The following is a 7,779-nucleotide window of genomic DNA, read 5'->3' as shown; positions in this document are numbered from 1 at the left end:
GTGTGTACATGTGCTCGTGTGTGTGGGTGTGCGTGCATGTGCACGTGTATGCACATGTGTATACATGCATGCAGGAGTTAGAACAGGGCTAGGCTACAGGAGAAGGCAATGGCATCCCACTCCAGTACTCTTGCCTGGAAAATCCCATGGACAGAGGAGCCTGGTGGGCTGCAGTCCATGGGGTCGCTAAGAGTCGGACACGACTGAGCGACTTCACTTTCACTTTCATGCATTGGAGAAGGAAATGGCAACCCACTCCAGTGTTCTTGCCTGGAGAATCCCAGGGATGGGGGAGCCTGGTGGGCTGCCTTCTATGGGGTCGCACAGAGTCGGACATGACTGAAGTGACTTGGCGGCAGCAGCAGCAGGCTACCGGAGATGTCTCGGATACCCACCGGTAACCCTCACATCAGACCATTTCATGATCCCTCACCAACCCCCAAATGCCATTATCTTCATTTTTCTGCTGGAGGGATTTTCCCAAGACGACATAAGACCGCTCTGCCTGCAGGAGCATGGCAGCCAGGCGAGCTGAGGAATGGCTGTTTCTGGGAGCAGCCCTTAGCCAAGGACTCTTAGGGGCTGATGCTGAAACACCGTGGCCACCTCACCCTCAGGGCTGGGTAACCCTGAGGTGTCTTTCCAGTGTCTCCTGGAATTGGCCTACATCAGGGAGAGCCGGTCTTCCACCAGGGCGCTGGCTTCCTGCTCACCTTCTCTTCCCTGCGTCCCTTCCCCACATGCTCCCCACCCCACCAGGGCTCCCTGTATCTCCAACCAATCTCCGAGCACATGAGTCCTTCTCCAGATGGGCACATACACGGACCTCTCTTCCTGCAAAATCAGATGGACGCTAGGCTGCTGCTGACAAGACCCTCCTTGGACAAGATCAGCCCTCACAGGAAGGACTGATGAGAGACTACTTTAGGGGGACGGGGTTGTCTGAGGGGAGATGGCGAGGGCTGCTCTCTGTCATAAGAGGTGAGGCTTGAGTCCAGGCAGGGAGAAGCTTTCCGGGGTCCCAGTCCTTAAGGCCATCATCACAGATCTAAGAGCTGCTTCCTGGGACCAGGCGCTGAAGGCAGGGACGCAGTCACCCGAGCGGCCCCTGGCCCTTCTGAGGTTCTTCTCGGTGGCCTCTGGGCAGAAGGAGGAGCAAAAAACCAACCCAGGGAGTATCAGTGAGAAGCCACATGGGTTGCTTTCTGTTTTTTGGCAACTCTTAACCTTCTCAGTAACCCAAAGAAGTCATCAATTTACAAATGAATATAAATATACCCTGATATGTAACGGAGAGGGAAGAAAAGGTTTGGCTTTTTTAGAAAGAGACTTTGCTAGAAGGCAGTTGGTTAGGGTTGAGGAGGAGGATGGGGAGACGGAGGGTGGTAACGAGAGTGGATAGGGTTTCTTTTGGATGTGATGGAAATGTTCTAAAATTGGCTATGGTGACGGAAGCACACATATCTGAGAATAGACTAAAGCCACTGAGTTGTTTAAGTGAGTGAATTGTATGCTATGCGAATTACATCTCAAGAAAATTGTTTACAAAAAGGGCAGGTGGGGTAGAAGGGAGGGAAAGCGGAGCTTTGGGGCTGGACAGACATAGCTCTGAGTTCCAGCTTTACCACTTTCTTGCTCTGATGACAAAACATTCAACCTCCTGGAAACCCCATCTTCTTCAAGTGAAAACACTTAGGGTTGTTGAGTCGACTTAAGATCCTTTATAAAGCACTTTAAAAGCGCCTGCCATATAAACAGTAGTTAGTTTTAATAATTTTAACAATAATAATTAGCAGCTGAAAATTATAACGAAGATGCTACTAGAAATTACTGTCGCATATTAAATTCTCATTCATTAGACGGGAAGGTGTGCGTGCGGGCTTGCTAAGTCACTTCAGCCCTGTCTGACTCTTTGTGACCCCGTGGACTGTAGTTTGCCAGGCTCTTCTGTTCATGGGGTTCTCCAGGCAAGAATCGTGGAGTGGGTTGCCATGCCCTCCTCCAGAAGAGAAGGTAATAAGTATGAAAGGAAGTGATGCTTTCGAAAGGATGCTTACCTAATAACTGAGTTGGTTTAAGTTAAGAACTGAGTAAAAAAGGGCTGAGGAAGAGACTCAGTCTCGTTATAAACTATCTTTTAAAGATTGAGACCTCAAAGGGAAATGGTCACCAACGAAAGGGCCAGTAGTGTTAATACAAGACGAAAAATCATCTCTCTCCAGTTTGGGATACGGTGGGTAATAAGGGGTGATCGACATCTGACAGCAAGAGGATGAGTGGGTTTAGGTGCTGAGGCAAAGCCAGGACCTAGACAGGCTTATCACGCCTAGAGGCTGTTTTGATAGAATTAATTGAAATGTTCTCAGAGAGAAAAAAGGAGATAGCTTGATGGAGTTTAAAATCAAGTGGAATTTGGAACCACCAGGGTGCTGTTATGTACCCAAGGTTTACATTTCTTGTAACTTTTTTCTAAAGCCCTGGATCTATTTAAGGAATTGAATTCACTAGATATCTGTTTATTTACTTGGTCGTGCTATGCAGCATGTGGGATCTTAGTTCCCCAAGCATGTGGGATCTTAGATCCCCATGCAGGGATCAAACCCAGGCCCCCTGCATTGGGAGTATGGAGTCTTAACCACTGGACCACCAGGGAAGTCCCTTCTTTTAATTCATGTTGCAGATTGAATTTGTTTATCCTGCTCATAAAAAAGATGAATGAATGAAACAGGAACTGATTTGTGTTGTTATTTTCTATCTAGGGGAAAAGCAATCATTGATCTGGAATATGTATTTTGCTTTGTTTTAATATCACCTCTGGCTTATCCATCTCCTAAGTGTACAGGTTTTCAAAACAGATGTAAATTAAGATGCCCAGTCCCCCACAAGTTAAGAAGTTAGCCTGCCCTGACATAGTTTCCTTGATGTTAGCAGAAGGCATGAAACTCACCCAGTCAGACATACGGGACTCTTTATCACAGCAACCAGGGTAGCCAGAGTGGTGGTGTTTTTGCAACTGTTCCTTAAGCCACAGTTCCCACAAGGCATTGCAAAGAGGGCCAGGTGATACCTGGGCTTACATTGTAGGGTGTGTAAGGGGAAAAAAACCCTGAGATTAGGGAACCTGAATCTTTTAAAATGGACAGCATGCCTACCCTTGACTGCAGAGGGTGACATTATGCCATTCAATGCTATTCACCACGACAAAGGTGCCTGCAAGTCTGCTTACAAGAAAACATAATGTGAGAGGATAACTGTCTCCTAACACTCAGTAGTTGTGTCTTCATCTCTGAGCCTCAGTTTCTTCTGTCAAATGGGGATAATATCCATCTGGTACCTGGCTGGAAAGAATAAATGAAATATTAATGTAGTCTCTTAAGTACAGTTCCTGAGCTTCCCAGGTGGCTCAGTGGTAAAGAATCCACCTGCCAAGCAGAAGACACATGTTCAATCCCTGGGTCGAGGAGATCTCCTGGTGAAGGAAATGGGAACCCATTCCCTTTTCCATGCCTGGAGAATCCCATGGACGTAGGAGCCTGGCAGGCTATAGTCCACAGGGTCACAGAGTCAGACACAACTGAAGCAACTTAGCACACACTCATGCAAACTAATATCCAAAAGAAAACTTTGCCATCATTATTTTGTTTCATGATGGCAGCCTACCAGGTAAATAGAACATGAAGCGTGCCTTCCCTTTAGCAGAATATCAAATTTGATCAATTTCAGCCCAAAGACTCACCATTCAATAATTCAAAACTCCCAAATCCTCCAGCTCAGCAGTTCTTAGACTTTGATACATGTTTAAGTCTTGTGGGAGCTTTCAAAAACTGCCACTGTCTCCAATACCAGTGAAATCACGTTCCCTGGGGACAGAACTCGGGCACCGGTAGTTTCAAAAATTCTCTAGATGATTCCAGTACATAGCCAGGGCCCGTGGGGTGGCTCTGGCTCTTAACTCAGATCAACTAGAAGAGTTGGCATGGGCTGCTTTGCATTTCTTAAGCTGTTGCACTGGAGTGTAATTGGTCTGACTCTGAAAAGGTCACCAGGCTTTTGCAGGGGCTTCACTGAGCCCAGTGGGGAGCTGTGGCCTGGGTGAGGGGAACTGGAGCACCCAAGAAACTAAAAGGGGGTGATCCTTTCTTTCATAGAAGACAGCAGAACGCCCCTGGGAACTTCGGAATTCCAAGGAGCCTTGAGAACAGGGCTCCATACACTCTGAGCGCCCAATGGATGCTTTCAAAAGGCATCAGGATCCTGGGCTCCACCCCCAGGCAATCAAGCATTCTGCACGCACGATTCAGCTTGAAAATAGTTTTAGTCCTTCCTCCTCCCTGGCAGACTAGATTATAGGATTAACTCTTCATCTCCTGGCTGGGCTACAGGGAATTCTCCCTCCTCTCTTTCCTTAGGTATAAACAATCAATAATAAAGATTTCCCTCGCTTTCTTCTCCCACTTTTCTTTGGAGTTGTTCTTATGCCGTTGCTTTGGGTTTCTGACAGATCCTGGAGGAGAAACTAAGGTAAGGTCACGCCCTGAGATGGCTCGAGACTCCTCAGTCGCCTGCTCTGTGGTTTTGCAAGGCTGCGGGCTTCCCCGTCCTTCATCCTGCCAGTGGTGAGCAAAGGTGCACAGGAGGGCTTCCGGGGCCTCCAAAGTCAGAAATTTCCATTTGCTTTGAGCTGGTGTTCAATCCCCCTCACTCATAAACATGCAAATTACTCAGGTAATTGGGACACCTGAAGTCCAACAGAGCCTGATTTGTCTGCATAATGCAGGCTGCAAGCAAATTACCTGATACTCGGGTGGAAGTGGGCTTTTCAGACCATGCAGAGCCTGCTGGCCAGAGCTGTTGTTTCCACAGGGAGGCTGTATTATCCTCTTGGGAGCTGGCAGAAACAGACGAGACCAGAAACAGGGGAGCTGGGGGAGTCGCTTTCCCATCACTGAACTCGTGTCCATGGTCCTAGCTGAGGCCAGCTGCGAGAGCCACTTGGCACAGGGGCTTCCTGCAGACCCCAGACTCTGCGAAGGAGACCCTGGAGCCTGATTTTGCTGGAGGCAGGCCCACCAGCTGAGCAGGGCAGTCTGTCTCTATGTCACACCATTGTAAGATGTGGGGCAGGCTGTAGGAATTGACTCATTGGAGAAACTGAGTTCCTCCAGGACTCAAGAAGATTTTAAATCGTTGCTGCCAGGCAGGAGTGTGGGGGAAGGGGGTTGGGAAGCCTCTGCCTTCCCTAGGGAGCTGGGGCTACATCAGGGCAGGGGAGGTTAGGCAGGGCTTCAACCTTCCACTTGCCCCTCCTCTATCTCCACTGCCCCCTCCCCGATTTCCAGGTACTGGGTGATGGCACAGACGCTAGAGCTTTGTTCCTTCCCTCTTCCTGGGCAGCTGCTGGGCCCGTCCTACCCACCTGAAGGCTCGCAGGCCTCCACGACTCACATCACAGGCCTGTCGCCAGGGAAACGGGCAATGAGGTCAGGCAGCGAGGGAAATGATGGCTTCACGAAGAGAAGGGGAGCCTAGATGGAGGGGCAGAGTTTCGGGAATGGAAACCAAGGAAGGATTAGGATTGATGCCTGACACCTGTAAAGCTAAAAAGGTAGCCTAAAGAAGTCCCCAAAGAGGAACTGCCCCCGGGAGGCGCGGCCTTCAGTGAGAGGCGTGGCTGCCACTTGGAGGCGTGGCCTTTGGTGGGAGGTGTGGCCCTCAGTGGGAGGCGTGGCTGCCGCTGGGAGGCGGGGCCATCGGTGGGAGGCGTGGGCCTCAGTGGTAGGCAAAGATGATTGGTCACTCCACATGGGCGCTGCCCCTGCCCTTGGGCCAAGCTCCAGAGCCTGATTGCCCATTGCTAACCGGTTCTACCTCTCATTTGTTGTCTCAAAGGTCAGAATAGACTTCTTAGACAAATTTCCTCTGGCTAGTCCTTGGGGACTGAACTCAAAATTAATTGGCCCAAATCTCAGCCCAGTTTGGGCTTTATATTACTACTGGGTGGGCGTGTCTCACGGGGGAAGGGTTAAAAAGAGCAGCCGGAGACCTGGCCCGGGGAACTGTGTTGGGGGCAGCCTGTGCCGGAGACAGGAGGAACAGGGTCCCTGATGGAGCCCCAGGAGGCAAAGAGAGAGGGAACTTTATAAATCACCAGCTCCCTTTAAAAAATGGAGTTTAACCTCCCTCAGCTTTCCTTCTGAATTTATTAGCAGTTTCATTTCCTTGGGTAATAATTCATTATCTCCTTCCCAAGCCTGGGGGAGCAGTGCTGGCCTAGAAGTGGCATTTACCTTCCACAACTTTAAGTGATGCTTTTTTAGCTGTGCCATCTTCAGATCACTTTCAGCCCCGGCCCTGTACTCATCCCCACGGACAACATCGACGTGTCCCCAGGTGCAGACTGACACAGGAGGGGTGGTCGTCTCCTCACCTCCACTTCCCTCTCCTCCCCTCCCCGCCCCCTGCACTGCAACCCATCTGTATTCTGATGCTGTTTGCACCAGACCCTCTTTGGGGCCGGAGCCTCTCTCTATTGTGAAGCAAGACAGCCGCGAGCTGCAGGGAGATAGAGCCGTTCTGTTGGAGCCGAGATAAGTGCTGCTGGGAGGGAACCCAGTGGAGGGTTGGAGGGGGCCACATGTGTCAGCTTAACGGGAGGATCTGAAAAAGTTATTTCAATCCCGTCTCTATGTGGGAAACTGGCAGATGCCCTTCTGTGGAGTGAAAGTTTTTCTCTTCCTCTCCATCCTCTCTGCCAAGGAAAGGAGCTTGATTATCAAGGGGCGTGAGGATGCTTTTTCACTGGGGAAAAAAAAGTCCTTTTCCCAAATCCAGTCTCTGCTCCAATGCCAGAAACACTGCATTCTAACGCCCAATATGGCAGGCTGGGGAGGAGGATGGGCAGTCAGTCCCATCACAGCCAACGTCCATTCCTCCACGTGTTGGTCCACTGCTGCCCCCTTTCAGCACCTACTGTGTTCCAGACACTGGACACTGGACAAAACAATACAAAAGCCAATGTGGTCACTACCCATGGAGCTTACGGTCAAGTGGCATGTTTTTGCTACTTGGTAATTGACCTGGGGGCTTCCCCAGAGGCACACTAGTAAAGAATCCACCTGTAATGCAAGAGAGGTTCGATCCCTGGGTCGGGAAGATCCCCTGGGAAAGGAAATGGCAACCCACTCCAGTATTCTTGCCTGGAAAATCCCATGGACAGAGGAGCCTGGTGGCCTACAGTCCAAGGGCTTGCAAAGAGTCGGACATGACTGAGCAACTAACACTTTCACTTCACTTTCAACCCCACAGAGAAAGGGAGGGAAAAGGGCGGCATGCAGGTCATATGCAAATCACATGCAAATCAGCACCCTGGAAGCTTTTGGATTCAGGGCTGGGGAGAGTCATGCAACTCTGCAGGAGAGATTAAAAGCTGGTGGTAAGAGTGAGGTCTTTCACTGTTGTGCAGTCTCCTTCTCCTGGCCGTCAGCTCCCACGGGCCCAGGCCTGACTCATGAAGCAAACCCAGGCTCCTTGCAGATGAAAGGCCAGCAGAGTGACACCTGGATGGGCCCCCTGTGCTGGGCTTCTCTTGGCCAAAACCCCCATTCCCTCTCTTCCTTACTCAGGCCAGTGGCTGGGACTGGATTGGGGGCCCTTGGCACCTTGGGCACTTGTGTCCTATTTGTCAAAATTGTAACATGATGTCACAGCCTTAATGGCTGAGTGGTTCCTTCAGAGTGATGCTGCTCTTCTGTTAATGGACAACACCTGTTTTCTGGGCTG

The 7,779-nt window shown here is 50.2% G+C and overlaps 1 long non-coding RNA gene across 1 annotated transcript; it reads right to left on the bottom strand.

The window, feature by feature from the left end:
* Positions 1 to 979: 979 nt before the first annotated feature.
* On the bottom strand, positions 980 to 5,633 carry LOC129651103 (uncharacterized). The gene is made up of 3 exons (XR_008714009.1): positions 5,417 to 5,633; positions 4,794 to 4,888; positions 980 to 1,139 (listed from the first exon to the last, which is right to left on the bottom strand). It is a non-coding gene; the product is annotated as an uncharacterized LOC129651103 (long non-coding RNA).
* Positions 5,634 to 7,779: the final 2,146 nt, after the last annotated feature.

Source organism: Bubalus kerabau, chromosome 4 (genome assembly GCF_029407905.1).
Source record: "Bubalus kerabau isolate K-KA32 ecotype Philippines breed swamp buffalo chromosome 4, PCC_UOA_SB_1v2, whole genome shotgun sequence".
Classification (NCBI taxonomy): Eukaryota; Metazoa; Chordata; class Mammalia; order Artiodactyla; family Bovidae; genus Bubalus; species Bubalus kerabau.
This window is presented reverse-complemented; position numbering and strand designations above follow the sequence as displayed.